We start from the raw sequence: 14,054 nt of genomic DNA, 5'->3' as shown, positions 1-14,054 counted from the left end.
GAAGGCAAAAAGACAGGGGGGACACGTCAAAAAGCTGCCAGGTCCAACAAACTGGCATTAATAGGGTGCAAACGATGCCCAAACATGGTAACCAAGTTTTAAAATGATGACATAATGAAGTAATGCTATTACAAAATGAGCTGCACTATGCTGCATAATTGGGCTGTTCTTGTCACATAATTTACTCAACCCTGCCGTATAATTTGGTACTCTTCTGCCACAAAATACGAGTGGACCTGACTATTGGGATCAGTGCAGAGGTCTGCAAACTCTAACACCGAGACATGCACCCCGAAAAATGCATATTTACCAAAGGGTCACTGTCAAACTGACATGTGGGAGGAGGGCTGATGGGGTTGAGGAGGGTGAAGAAGTTTATTAAACTGTTTGCACAGTGGCCACTCTACTGGGGCCATGAGGGGGTACAGGACTCTGCCCTTCCTACTGTCTCACTTTTACATTATATATATTCTCCACTTCTCATTGCCCCCTTTTCTCTACTGTCAGTGCCTCACATAGACCTCTTTCGTGGCAAAGCCCTACCTGCCACAATAAAAACCAAGCATTGGCAAAGCCAACAGTTATCCCCTAAGTGAGAGCAATTGGCTTTGGCAATGTTTTTTTTAGCTATGGTGTACAGCAGCGTAGAGTGGAGTGTCATGGTTTGGAGAGGCATAGAGTGGCTTAGAGTGCACAGAGTGAAGTGGCAGAGTGGAGCGGTGCGGAGTCGGGTAGCACAGAGTGCAGTGGTACAGAGTAGAGTGGTGGAGAGTGCAGTGATGCACAGCAGAGTGCAGTGGCGTAGGGAAGTGCAGGGTAGAGTGGCACAGAGTAGAGTGTTGCAGAGTAACTTACAGTGCAATGGTACAGAGTAGATAAAAGAGGCATAGAGTGTAGTGGTGTAAAGCGGTACATAATACAGTTGGATAAAGTGGTGTAGAGTAGAGTGCAGTGTTGTAGAGCGCAGGCACGTAGAGCAAAGTGGAGCAGAGTAGAGTGGCATAGAGTGCAGTGGCATACAGTGTTGCAGAGTAGACTGGCATAGAGTGCAGTGGTGCAGAGTAGAGTGGCATAGAGTGCAGTGGCATACAGTATTGCAGAGTAGACTGGCATAGAGTGCAGTGGTGCAGAGTAGAACAGGGTGCATTGGAACAGAGCAGAGTGGTGTGGAGTAGAGTGCAGTGCTGTAGAACGGTGCAGGGTAGAGTGGCATAGTGTGCAGTGGTGTAGAGTAGAGTGGTACAGAGTAAAGTAGGGTACAATGCAGTGGTGTAGAGAAGAGTGGTGCAGAGTAGAGTGGTGTTGAGTTCAGTGGCGTAAAGTGCAGTGACAGTAGAGTGGTCTAGAGTAGAGTGCTGTAGAGTGCAGTGGCGCAGAGTGAAGTGGCAAAGAGTAGAATGGCGCATATAACAGAATGGAGTAGCACGGCATAGAGTGGTGCAGAGTACAGTGTAGTGGCATAGAGTATAGTGGTGCAGAGTCCAGTTGAGTAGCATAGAGTACAGAGGCTAGTAATGTGGTGCAGAGTAGAGTGTAAAGGCGTAGGGTGCTGTTCTGTAGAGTTTATTACCATAGAATGGTGTGGAGTAGAGTGGCATAGAGTGCTGTGGCAGAGTAGAGTGGCAAGGAGTACAATGGGATAGAGTAGCGTAGAGTGCAGTGGCAAAGAGTGCAAAGGTGTAGAGTAGAGAAGAATAGAGTGGTGCAAAGTAGAGTGGTGTAGAGTAGAGTGGCACAAAGTTCAGTGGTGTAGGGTAGAGTGGTGAAGAGTAGACTGCAGTGGCATAGAGTACAGTGACAATGTGGAGTGACGTAGAGTCCAGTGAATGCAGTCCAGTGACCTAGAATGCAGGGTAGGTGGGCGGGAGGGAAAAGAAGCAACATGGAATGGGGCGGTGGGATGGAATAGAAGGTGCATGGATGGGGATATGGGAGACAGCCTGAAAACACAAGCCGTCAGATGGAGTATTGAACACAAAAAAGTAGCTCCAAAAGCGGGACAGTGGATGGACACGGGTACTTGTTCCATGCCCCAGGGGAGGGCCAAACACAAGAAGAGGACATGATGCCTGCATGACGTGACAAACGGGAGCCAAACATACGAGGGCGATGCCGAAGCTAATAAATGGTCAGCTATGGGCGGACTGCAAGCCCACTGTAAGTAAACAAAAGTCTTATGCTGTCTAGGTGAAACCTAATAAAAACAAGGGCAACCCAATATACCCATAGGAACCTGGGTAACTCAATGTAAGCACAGCGGCTCGCTGCGGTCTCATTAATCCGAATAGATTTTGAGCAAAGGAAATTTAATTCATCACAATTAATGTGGGTAAAATAACTCACAAATCCAACCTACAAACACAATCATTTAATGACTAGAGTTAAGTATAATATCTAGTGCTCATTGTCCCAAGAGATCACACAGTAAACAACCTATAAAACTGAATGTAAGGACCTTTATCAAGATATATATATATATATATCGATCGATTAAAGCCACAGGATTAAAACAGCATGTTATTATCAATCATATTAATACATTCCGCATGCACTGAGCCCAGCCCAATCTCTGTTTTATAATGCTGACGTTTCGCAGTATTGATTTTGAAGGTTATTGCGACAAAACACTTGGGTCTTAAGAACGCATCTTGGTATAGTAGGGTCACAGTAAGATGCTGGCGTATGCATCATTCTTGAGTATTAAGGTTCCAGATTACTTGGAATACATTTTGAATTGAATGCTCTTAGCAGAATCAGGAAAAGCCCATTCAATATGGGTAAGATATTGCCAATTAGACCACGGATGCTGGCAGGGCGAACCGTCAATGTCTGTGTCAGAGCATCTGGCATCATGGAACACCTCTCCTAGCATGCCCCAATCCCCTATAACAGCCCCTCTCTCCAAGAACCACCAATCTCCCCTGCTAATGACCGCCTCTTCCCGTCACTGCCCCGCTCTCCCATCACTGCACTCCTCTCACCCATCATTACCCGCCTCTTCTCGTCACTGTCCACCTCTGCCCTCCTGCTTTCGCCTCCTGTTAGTAGTCCCACCCACTTTTCCTGTACCATCGGTCCCACTGTCTGTGCTGACCCTAAGTATTTTAAAGTTTCCTTCCTACATTTAAGACTCCCCTCTGCTCAATCCCTGGCACTGCCCTCTGCTCAATCCCTGGCACTGCCATCTGTTCTGGGAGCAATAAGAAGATTGCACCGCCCAAACACAACTGCCTATGAAAAGAAGACCAGAACAAGCACACCCTGCACAATGACCAGGACGTAGTCATCACAGTGACTGTCTATGTATAGCATAATTTGGGATGCTTTGTGTAGACAGTTATATTTGTTGCCAGAAAATGTGAAAAAAGGACAGTCTTGACTTTCTTTGCTGTAGAAATGATGCGGTCCCCCTCAAAATAATATGGCGCACACCCCAGAAGGGGAAATACTCCGGTTTAACAATCTCCAGCGAAAGGTGTCAACAATTAAAAGTATTCTGCATTTTGTAGGGAGATGGAAAATCCACTTTCATCCAGATGTGCCACTTGATGCAGCATTAAGAGTTCGGCGTCTATCATTATGATTAACTTACTCTCTTAAGCAGCTGGGTCCAGGCGACGGCCATGAGCAGTGTGGTAGCTGTCACGAGGCCTTGCCAATGTTGTGGCCTCCACCAAACGTTCTACTGGGGTGCATTATTCATTCCCCTGCACCGGCCAATCATGATTAGACATTAATGAATGCAAGGTATGTACTTTTTTCCCATAACAGAACAGTCTCAATACCTTTTGGGTATCACTGACACAACTGAAGAAGCATCTCATGTAGGACGGAATCAGTCTCATCATTTGAAGTAAACATGCATTAAACGCTACAAGAGCTCTAACGGACTCCTAGCCCTGCTCCCTCCACCTCTCTTTATTTTCTCTCTGTCTTTCCTCCACCTCTCCCAAGGCACTTACGTCTCAGCTTCAGTTAACCTGGGGAGCAGGAGACAGCAGCAGCTCCACCTGCAGCGTCCTCACAGGCTCCAGCAAACCGGGAAGTGCCTGGCGCAATAAAGGGCAGTCCGGCACTGGTTAGTATTAAGTCACCTTTTCCAGAAGTTAAACATTGCGGCTCCGTTTAGCCTGTCATGGTTGTTGTTTAACTTGGAGCTACAGTTCACCACAGGTCACTGCAGGGTCAGCTTCGAGCCTCCGAAGCCACTGAACAGGGTTTTAAGATGTCAATTCTACCACCTACCTCAAACCACCGACCCAAGACTCACCTGCACCTCCAACCGCACACCACCGACCAAGTGAGAGACCACTGCAGCTGCACCTCCCATCGCAAACCACTGGCCCAAGGCAAAGACCGCTAAGAGATCACTGTAACCACATCTGCTTCCCACCACACACCACCGACACAAGGCCCAGACTGTCAAAGGTCCACTGCAGCTGCACCTTCCACCACACACCCAAGGCACAGACTGTCGAGGGCCCACTCCAGTTCCTCCTTCCACCACACTTCATTGACCAAAGGCACTGACTGTTGGGGGATCACTGCAGCTCCACCTTCCACCACCAACCCAAGGCGCAGACTATCGAGGGCCCACTGCAGCTGCACCTTCCACCACACTCCGCAGAAACCAATGTGCCACTTTGTGAGTATAAGTTCCAATCCGGGCAAATCTAATTAGCCTTTCTTCAACAGAGGTCGAGAAACCGAGTACTCTTCACTCAGATAATAAAATCAGTTGGAAGCACTAATGGGCACTTAAGACTATGAAGTGCTATCTAAGTATACTCATTATCAATATTGTTTACAGCACCATCCGAAACCCAAAAGAGCCTAGTAATCGCTCAACAGAGGCGCCAGCACAAAAACAAAGAATATAATGAAATAAACACATAAGTATAATAATACAATATAATCAATAGTTGGGTTCCCATTTGAGTTAATCACGGATCTTACTGGCTGAGAGAGAAGCTGTAGCTTTCAGTTGTTTGCCTGGCCAAGATGTGCTCAGAAACTTAGCATGATGGCCACTCTGTCCACAAAGCTGCAAGATGGCCTTTGTGCATGAGTCACTAGCCCACCACAGCATGCACAAGAGCTACTCTGTGCATCCTGAGCTCAATGAAGCCTCTGTGATGTCTTGTCTGTGCATAAATCATGAGCCCACAAGAAAATGCACAACATTTATGATGTGCACAAGTCTTGAGACCAGCATGGTGTATCCCAGAGCGCTGGAGCTCACAATGGTCTGCCTAAGGGACACTTGGAGCCGGGTAGTCATGGAGTGTGTACATTCTGCACAAAGGTCACCCTGGTCCTAGCCACCAGGCAGCAGGTGAAATCATGAAGACACATATATTTAACTCCGAGACACAGATGCCACTTACCTGACACAGTAATGGATAAAAAATTAACCCTGAACATGAGTTTTCATAACTCATTGCTGAATATGCCAGTCCCACTCATTTATGAAGTTGTTCATTTCTGTACCAAACTACACCCTGCAGCTGCAAAGGCTCAACTCTCGGCCTTTGGGGAAACTGTGGAGTGAATATGATAAAAGGTGAAACCCAAGGGCTTGACTGGAACAACATTACCAGGCTGTTTCTGAAACCGATGCAGTGGTCTGAATGTGCAACCTTAGCTCCTTTTGGACTAGGCGTGATCATCACTACACCACGCACACAGGCATGTTTCCTAAAACTGATGTACTACCAGGTGAAAACATGCTGCTTTCCACGGAATTCACACATTTAAACTATGGCATATATTTCCTTTGTGCCATCTCCAGCAGAAACCTCAGGGCCCTTTCTCTGAAACACATTCTATAAAATGCAGTGCTCTACATGGGCTGGTATTGTCCGGTACTGAGTGCTGGCACTTTTTTATTTTGCGAGAGAGAATACCTGAACTTCTCCAGAAAAACATATTACTTTAAATTGGAGAGTACTGGCACTTCTCAGAAACAAGCAGGTACTCTGGCACAGAGTGCCTACACTTCTATTTTTCCATTTCAAGCACTGATAAAATGTGATGGGATTGCCTGTGGCTACATCATCTGGCCAAACGTGGTGTGATGTAATTTCAAGTGGTGCCATCCTTATAAAGGTAGTGGTTTTACCAGCTGACATAGCCTACCTCCTTGTGGGCGAGGAATGGTAGCATGCATCTGCATTCGTCAGCAGGTGCTTGTACAGAATGAGCAGCGAGTCGCAGGCAAGAAGCCCACTGCTATGTACATGGCTCTTGCAGCTTTGCTGGGTGTCAAGCCACGGAGCTGAAACCACAGGACTGCCAGTGGAGGGGGTTGATATACACATGCCAACATTTTAGAAGAGGACAGTAAGAGATGTTAGCAAAAATAATCGGGAGAATGTATTTCTCCTATTGACTTCTACTGAATCAGAGGCAATTTTAGGCGGGAGACATCCAAAACCAAGCATTTTCTTCTTCAGAAATGGTCAGCCTCCCGTCTGGAACGGGTCCATCGGGTACATGTTAAAGGGCTGTCCACCGGGTGTGCCAGGGGGCGTCGCGTGCCGCTCTTCCCGCAGATGGCCTCGCGGCGCGTGCGCAGGGGGGCACGTGCAACCTCATCCCAGGCCGCGCGGCGCGTGCGCAGGGGGCACGTGGCACCTCATCACAGGCCTCGCGCCACCTGCGGGGAAACCTCATCACAGGCCGCGCGGCGCGTGCGCAAGGGGCACGTGGCACCTCATCACAGGCCTCGCGCCCCTGCGGCGCGTGCGCAGGGGACACGTGTTACTTCATCACAGGCCGCGCGGCCGCAGCCTAGCCAATGGGCGACGACGACGCTGGCGGGGTCAAAGGGCAGCTGCGCTAGCACGTGCCCGGTTTCACCAGGTTCCCACCTGTGGCCGAAAGTGTTTATCCCCCCTGAGGAGGGGGCGTCTGAGCCACCCCGGCCTGAGCGGAGGAGGCACCTGCCTCGAGCGGGCCCAGGCACGGAGGGTCGGGCCCCAGCAGGCACAGGCCGCCGCCTCTGGGAGTCACCCCGTCCAGCAGCCACACTCCGTGACAGAGGCGGGCCTGGAGACCGGGGTGTGTCCGCCCACTACCAGCCTTCGCCTGGAGCGAGCGTCCCAGGGCACACTCCTGCGCAAACCAGTGACTCCGTGACTCATGTGCGACCTGCCTCGAAGCCTCACTGCTCTTCCTTATCAGGCACTACTGCTCACCCCTTCCTGCTCCCTGTCCGACCCACGCGCCCGCCTTTTCTTTTCATTTAAAACTTGAAGCATCTCCTCCTTCCCACTAAAACACATTTATAAAGAGAAAACTTTTTGAGCAACCTGGCAGGTAACACAGTCAAAGAAGGTAGCCACACTGTCGGAGAGGAAAAGCTTTCAGGAGCAAATCTATTGTGAACAAATCCCCCATTGAGTCTGAGCGCTTAAGGTTTATACCAAGGAAAGATTCTCCATCACTTCTCTCAGGGTACCCCCAACTTCACTCATCAGTAGATGGAAGACATCAGAACGTGCAACGACCTTTGGACAAGACTTTTGCAAAATCACTATCAGCAGAAAAGGCAAGTTGAAAAGGGTGGAACAGAAGGCACAGATCCACAAGGAGGCCACAGTTGAAACTTTCAGTAGGCCCGGGAGACTAGCGTTTCCCACAGGTGGGAATTGGATATAATTATGAGAAGATGTAGCACTGAATTAACATACATGCCTCCAGATTTGGGGTTCATCTCTACTGCTCTGGTCCACAAACAACAAACCATAGGCGAAAGGCTCCAGTTTCATAATGAACCAATCCTTCCAGTAGCAACCAGAGGTGTTTATTTGATCATCTTATACGTGAAGAGGGTGTCACAAAGCTTTAGACCTGTGCTGGACCTGAAAAAGGCAATTAAAAGGGTCAAATTATCTATTTCAAGATGGACTGCAAGCAGAAAATTCAAATGATGGGAAATCATGGTTTATTTGAATCTGAAGCATGCCTGTCCCCCGTTCTGATATGAAAGTCAGCAGGTATTCTACAATTCACAGGTCAGATTCTGCCCTTTCACTTCTGCTTCCTGCTGTATGACCTAAACGTGGTATCAAAGGTCTTTATCAAGATCTTCTCCCCTTGGGCGGAGTTCCTGCAGGGACAGTGATATCCCTGCTCATTGATATTTGAACTAGCGGTTGATGTGTTGTCTGCTCAGGTATCAGAGAGAGAACAACATAAAGGTGGACATGTACTTCCATCAACAGCATGACTGTGCATATAATGGTCTAGGTGGACCCCTCACAAGGTATTAAGCACACAGCAACTCTTAGTCGTCCTCACCAATATCACAGTCAGCAAGATTGAGGGCATGGAGTGTAACCATCTTCCTCAAGATTCTCCCATGCTAAGGGTGTGGCTAACCACAGGGCCTGCTATAGCATTGGTGGCATCCGGTGCAACAATCTTTATTGATGCCCCCCAAATAACCTTCTTGTCAATGGATTCCCTCACTACCACCCTTCTACAGTGCCCTTTATCCGTCTCTCTATAACCTTCTCGCACATGTTTATAGCATTACTCATACCAGCGTACGGTGTCAGAGCACTTTACATCACACTCACATTATACACAGACAATAAAGCATAGTGTGTAAATTAGAGTATAGTTAATGTTATTTAAGACAAAGAGGACTACATGAGACAGGAATCACAAGTCACCCATACTAGGGCAGTGTATTTGAAAAGTGCTTGGTCTGGAGAAGCACAAACCCAGGATTTAAAATGCAGCACAGTGGCTAGAGTTGGCTTTACTAATAAGAATTTCAACCCAAGCAAGCCTTTTTTAGCAGCATTTAGATCAGGGTTCTTCAAACTAGGAGTGCCTCAAAAGATCCCAGGGGGGGGGGCAGACTCTGGCCAAAGAAGCACTGTGCTAATAACAGGGCTTTGTTTTAAGCTGACAAAATGTATCAGCACCAAACAGGTCTGTGGGCCATCACTAACATGTTTTGTCATTTATATTCAAGCTGGGCGTATGTGTCAAATACTCTTCAAAACCCCACCCCCACTTCTAATAATCACACTGTTTATACTTTTACATCTGCCTGACCAACCAGACAAATTTGACATCATGTATCTGATTCTATTTTTAAGACAGTAACAGAACTTAACTGCAGTGTTTAAATAAGTCTAGACATATTTTAACATTGCCAATTTAATAGAATTGTTTGGGGGGGGGGGGTGATTTTTTTCCAGTGGGGGTGCAGCATTAAAAAGTCTGAAGACCACTGATTTAGAAAATGAAAGACTGGAGAAAATCATAAGGGTCCAACCCTATTCCTTAAAGCTTGCAAGCAGCTCTTTGATGACGTTCGTAGCTCACTGTGCTATATTAGGATTATAACATATGAACTAGAATTAACAAACGGATCTCTGTGACAAAAGCGGTAACTGTCTGAGCTATCCACATAAAATACAATTCTGTGAGCTGCACAGCACAGATTCTTTTCAGATGGTATATTAATCCTCTGCACTACTTTATGCTGAGTCAAGACTGCCACTAGAAAAAAACAGGATCTCTCCTGCATGGACATTAATCACCTGAGTTAGCTTGACGTTTTTATTGTTGCCTCAAAACACTTCGCCCTTGGTGCCCAGTGCGGAGTCACAGTGTACCTAATGACTGGCACCAGTGAGCATAGGAAGGGGTGCAGCCTCTGGGGCCACTCTCTTCAGGAGCTTCAGTAAGTGCAGGGGCAGAAACACTCTTCAGATTGGAAGGGGACAAGCTTCGCCATACCTGGAGTCACGTAGCATCTGTTGGACTCATCAACCCCGGTGGCAGCATGGCACGTGTATAGATGCAAGCTGGCCTCCTTAACAACTCTAATGAGGAACACTGAAATACTAGCATCAGAAGTTACCAGTAACTTAAACATTGGTTATGTGTGTTCCATCACGGAGACCACTCCAGGCCTGGGTCCATCTGGAGGTCTTCTCTGCATGCACTATACACAAAGCCCAGGGGTGCTGGAACCTCGTACAACGGTGGGCATCTTCAGAGCACTGTACCTCACCCATCATTCAAGCAGGTAAAGGCATGGGGTATTTTAGTGAAGCAGCCTCTGAACTGGAGCTGGGATGGAGAAAACAGCTGTTCTGTGGCTCGCATTTAAAGAGAGACGAGTCTAAGCCCACAGGAGCCAGTGTCCTAAGACTGCCCTGAAAAATAGAGCTTTTGCGCGGACGTAGCTCCAGGGGGGTGGAGGTGTCACAACCCCTTAAAAATGTATTCTGAACTTAATATTTCGGTACAGGTGCTTTCAGTCGGGTATGGTGGATTTCACCTGGGATTTTTACATGCCCACACTGACAAAAACACACGCACGCTCTCTCATTTGTGTTTTGAAGGCCTTAAATAATGTTGATTAGTTTAAAATATGTTGTGTTTTAAGTCCCCCCTAACCATCCAAATTCCCCTCTCCTTCCACTGCCCCTTAACCCCTCTCATGTCCTCCTCTTATGTGTTTTAACGAGAAGTCCCAGTGCGATTGTTGGGAAATCTTGCTCACAACCCCCTAACCATACCGAGCAGGCTACGCCCCTGAGCGTGTGCCCTTTCCACTCTTACGTCCATCGCAGTTGCACAGGCAGACACGCACGGTAAAATCCGCGTGAGAGCTTTGTGCTGCAAGCAGGAACTGTCTGATCCAAAAAACAAACATCTTTAAGACGTCACCCGGCAGGCCGCGGCGCTCTCCGGGAGACAGAGGACCTCGGAGCTCCCAGCACAGGATCTAGCCCTGAGACACCCCGAGGGGGCAGAGGACACTCGGGGAGCTCCTCACTAGTCTGTCTCCCGCCCCCGGACTTCTGCGCAGCCCAGGGCATCATTCCGAACCCCCAAAAATAGGATAACTCTTCCATATGTCACTTCGTCCTCCCAAGCGCCGGGCGCTCTCCGCAGATCTTTCGAGCTGGCACAGAATTTCCCATCACTCATCTGAAGCAGCCCCTGAAGGTGGGCAGCCTAGAAAGCGTTTTAGATTGAGGCTTAGTGGGCAAAGAAACCATGGGTACCCCCAGCCGCGCACCGCCATGATCTATGCAAAATATGCGCCCGAATGCGACACTTTAATTCCGAACAGACATGCAGTTGTTTGTGCAGAATTCTTGGCCCGCCGGCCGGACCTACCTGTCCCTGCGCCGCTGCCAGCCCCGCTCTGCACACATGGGCACCCCGTGCCCTCTGCAGCTGGATCTGAGCACACCAGGGAGAGGACGGTCCCAGCAGGACTGCCCCGACCACATTCCAGGCCACCCTCCCTCCTCCGCCTCCCCAGGTAAATATACCAGGCTGGGGGCGGAGGAGGGAGGCAGGAGGCGCCCCGCCCAGGCCTGGCACACAACTCACACCTGTGACTCGCCCTGATTCCCACAGGGGGGCAGGGAGCTGGTCCCAGGGACTGTGGGAAGGAGGCGGCGTGGGGGCAAAGGGCCCTCTGCCTGCCCAGGATGCGTGGTTCCTGCTGCACTCGGAAGCAGGAGGCATGTCTGTGAGAGCGGGCAGTGAGCCGTGTCACCCCAAGTGACACAGGGAGACCACGGCCCCGTACTACTGACATTTACTGCCCACCACCAGCGCGGAAGGCTAACCAGCTTACATGTGGATTTTAATGAAAGGCAGTTCTGAGATATCTCGTTTTACCGTCTTGTTTACCACCTTAAATCAATGAAAGACTGCCTAATATTTCACCATGTTGAATTTGCAACAAGTCTAATGCTGGGACTGTATCGCACAGCAGCGATGCGGACACCTGCTCTTGGAAAAGGGGCCCTTTCTGCTCTGGGCATCCCTGGAAAGGGGCAAATCCGGTGCAGGGAAGGGCGGACCCTTCCAGGGGGATAGTTCGGGGTCGGTGGAGGGAGGAGCCACGAGTTAGAATCATGCAGTGGTGGGGTGACAGATCAAGTATGAGACAGTATCCCAGGTGTGTAGGTGAAGCAGTGCTTAATTTGTAAATAAAGACGTGCGGGTGCTCAAAGCCCTCCTTTTAAACGCGCGGCTGATGCAATTAAATGTGCGAACACGGAATACTAATGCAGCGTAGTCCTAAAGCCATCTCAGGCCTCTTCAATCACTCACAGCCTTTCCCTGCCCCTTCAGCTCACTCTTTCAGCTCTCTGCTGTCTCTCATATGTGTCTTTTTCTCGCAGTAAATGCTTGAGGCAGAAAAATAAGCGCCGGCCCTCATAAATAAGTGCCGGTGCTCAAGCACTGGAAAGAACAAGCACAAATTAAGTACTGAGGTGAAGGGGCGAGGACTGTGGAGAGGATACGTCTGTGGTTGCACTGATAAACATGCATCAAAACCAGTAACCAGAACATCTGTAAATGAGTTTCTATGGAGCAAGTACATTGGGGATGTTACAGTATTTGTTTGCACCAAATTAGCTAATTAAACAAACAGGTCGTGTCTCCTATTAATAATGATTTGTAAAGCCAGAAACATGAAGTGACCAGAGGAAGAGGTCACAGGTCATGAACGGTTTGGGGGAGGGAGGTTAGGACACACAACGGGGTGTTGTGGTTGCGATGAGTGGTCTGTTCTGCGGATGGCACATGCCATCTTAAGAATTTTTGAGGATGCAGGGAAGTCATATTTTGGCGACTCTTTTGACAAAAATGTAATTTATTTCCTATTTTCTGCCCACTTTAGCCCCCAGGATACCAAACAATATTAAATTATATCTTAAACTTTCAGAGATGGAGACAAAGAAGGCCCCAGGCCCAGCATCGCTCTTGCTCCTGTCTTCTCCTTGCTTTTACCCCTTTTTTTGAGTGCCCTCTCCTTGTTTTACCCTTGTTCCCCCCCCCCCCACAGTTTTCTGTGTGCCATCGTATTGCTTTTCTCTCCTTTTCACTGCTTCTCCTTTCTTTTCCCTCGTTTTCACTCTTTCTCCTTACATTTTTCCTCGTTGCTGCATCGCTCCTGCTCTTGTTTTCTCCTTGCTTTTTCAACTCCTTGAGACCCTCACGGGTGATTTGATGTTCTTTATAAATCCTTCATTGACAAGAGAAAGCTGCAGCTGCCCAGCGCCTGCCAGCCAAATAATACAGAAAGAAAGCTTGACAAGTTCTGATAAAAGTATTTCTTTTTGCACTTGGATCTAGATTCTTTGCTATCATAACACTGTATGTGCAATTCAGTATTGAGGCGGCCCGTTCCTCTTTTTGCAGGAAAGACAGAAAATGTTTCTTTGTAGATGTTAGTAGGCTAGTGCAAATAAGTCATAAGCACAGAGTGCATAGACCTTGAAAGATGAGCTTTAACTGCCAGGTACTGGGGATCACAAGTACATCTCCCTTCATCACTAGAATCCTCACTGCAGCAGGGGGGAATGAAGACACTGCTCTGAGGACTTTCACCGCTCGCTCAGGTGGACTCGGACACTTTTCTACTAAATTGTATTCCTCTGACTGTTCTCTCATTTTTCCAAATGCAAATGAATGGGCCTAGACAACAACCTCCGGCTCAGCGGAGTAAGAGAGAGCGCAGGGGCATGAGGCAGGAAGACAGCTATATGAGGGGAATGGTCCAGCAAAAGAGGATCCAGACAGAGGCGGGAGGTAGAGCTAGAGAGGCGAGGTGGGACCGACACAAAGAGAGAAAGATGAGAGAGACCGAAATAAATGCACAGAAGTAGACAGCCAAGAGATAGCTAAAGGAACACAGGAACAGACACAGTTTATAGTGAGCTAGATACATGAAGAAGGCCCCAAGGAGGGAGGTAGAGGGATAGTGTAGACTAAGGGGTGAGTTCTGGAGAGAGGTCAGGTAAAAAGACGTGCGGTATTGAGAGTTCGTGGCAGAGGTACAGAAGTGAGGCAGTGATGGCTGTGGTGAAGCAGTGAGTGGGACAAAATAGGAAGTGACATAAGATGATACAGGTCATGTAAAGAGTAGTGAGGCAGAGGAAAGACAGGAGAACAGTGAAGGGTAGAACTAGAGGTGAGGTGGGGTAGTGAGGCAGAAGTTAGGCAGAGAAAGGCTGATGCAGTGGTAGAGAGGGGATGACAGAGGGGGGAAG

General features: G+C 48.4%; 1 protein-coding gene across 7 annotated transcripts in view; it reads right to left on the bottom strand.

Moving 5' to 3' along the window:
* ARFIP2 (ARF interacting protein 2) overlaps window positions 1-14,054 on the bottom strand; it is a 224,119-nt gene that overhangs the window by 200,464 nt on the left and 9,601 nt on the right. For 2 of the 7 annotated variants that reach the window (XM_069203651.1, XM_069203656.1), the window contains exon 1: window positions 11,158-11,272. The exons of 4 other annotated variants lie outside the window; for them this stretch is intronic. The gene's annotated coding sequence lies outside the window, so the exon portion shown is untranslated. Of the gene's footprint in view, window positions 1-7,694; window positions 7,866-11,157; window positions 11,273-14,054 lie in introns of those variants that run through there. One more of the 7 variants, XM_069203653.1, reaches the window with a different exon arrangement.

Source organism: Pleurodeles waltl, chromosome 8 (genome assembly GCF_031143425.1).
Source record: "Pleurodeles waltl isolate 20211129_DDA chromosome 8, aPleWal1.hap1.20221129, whole genome shotgun sequence".
NCBI classification, from domain to species: Eukaryota; Metazoa; Chordata; class Amphibia; order Caudata; family Salamandridae; genus Pleurodeles; species Pleurodeles waltl.
This window is presented reverse-complemented; position numbering and strand designations above follow the sequence as displayed.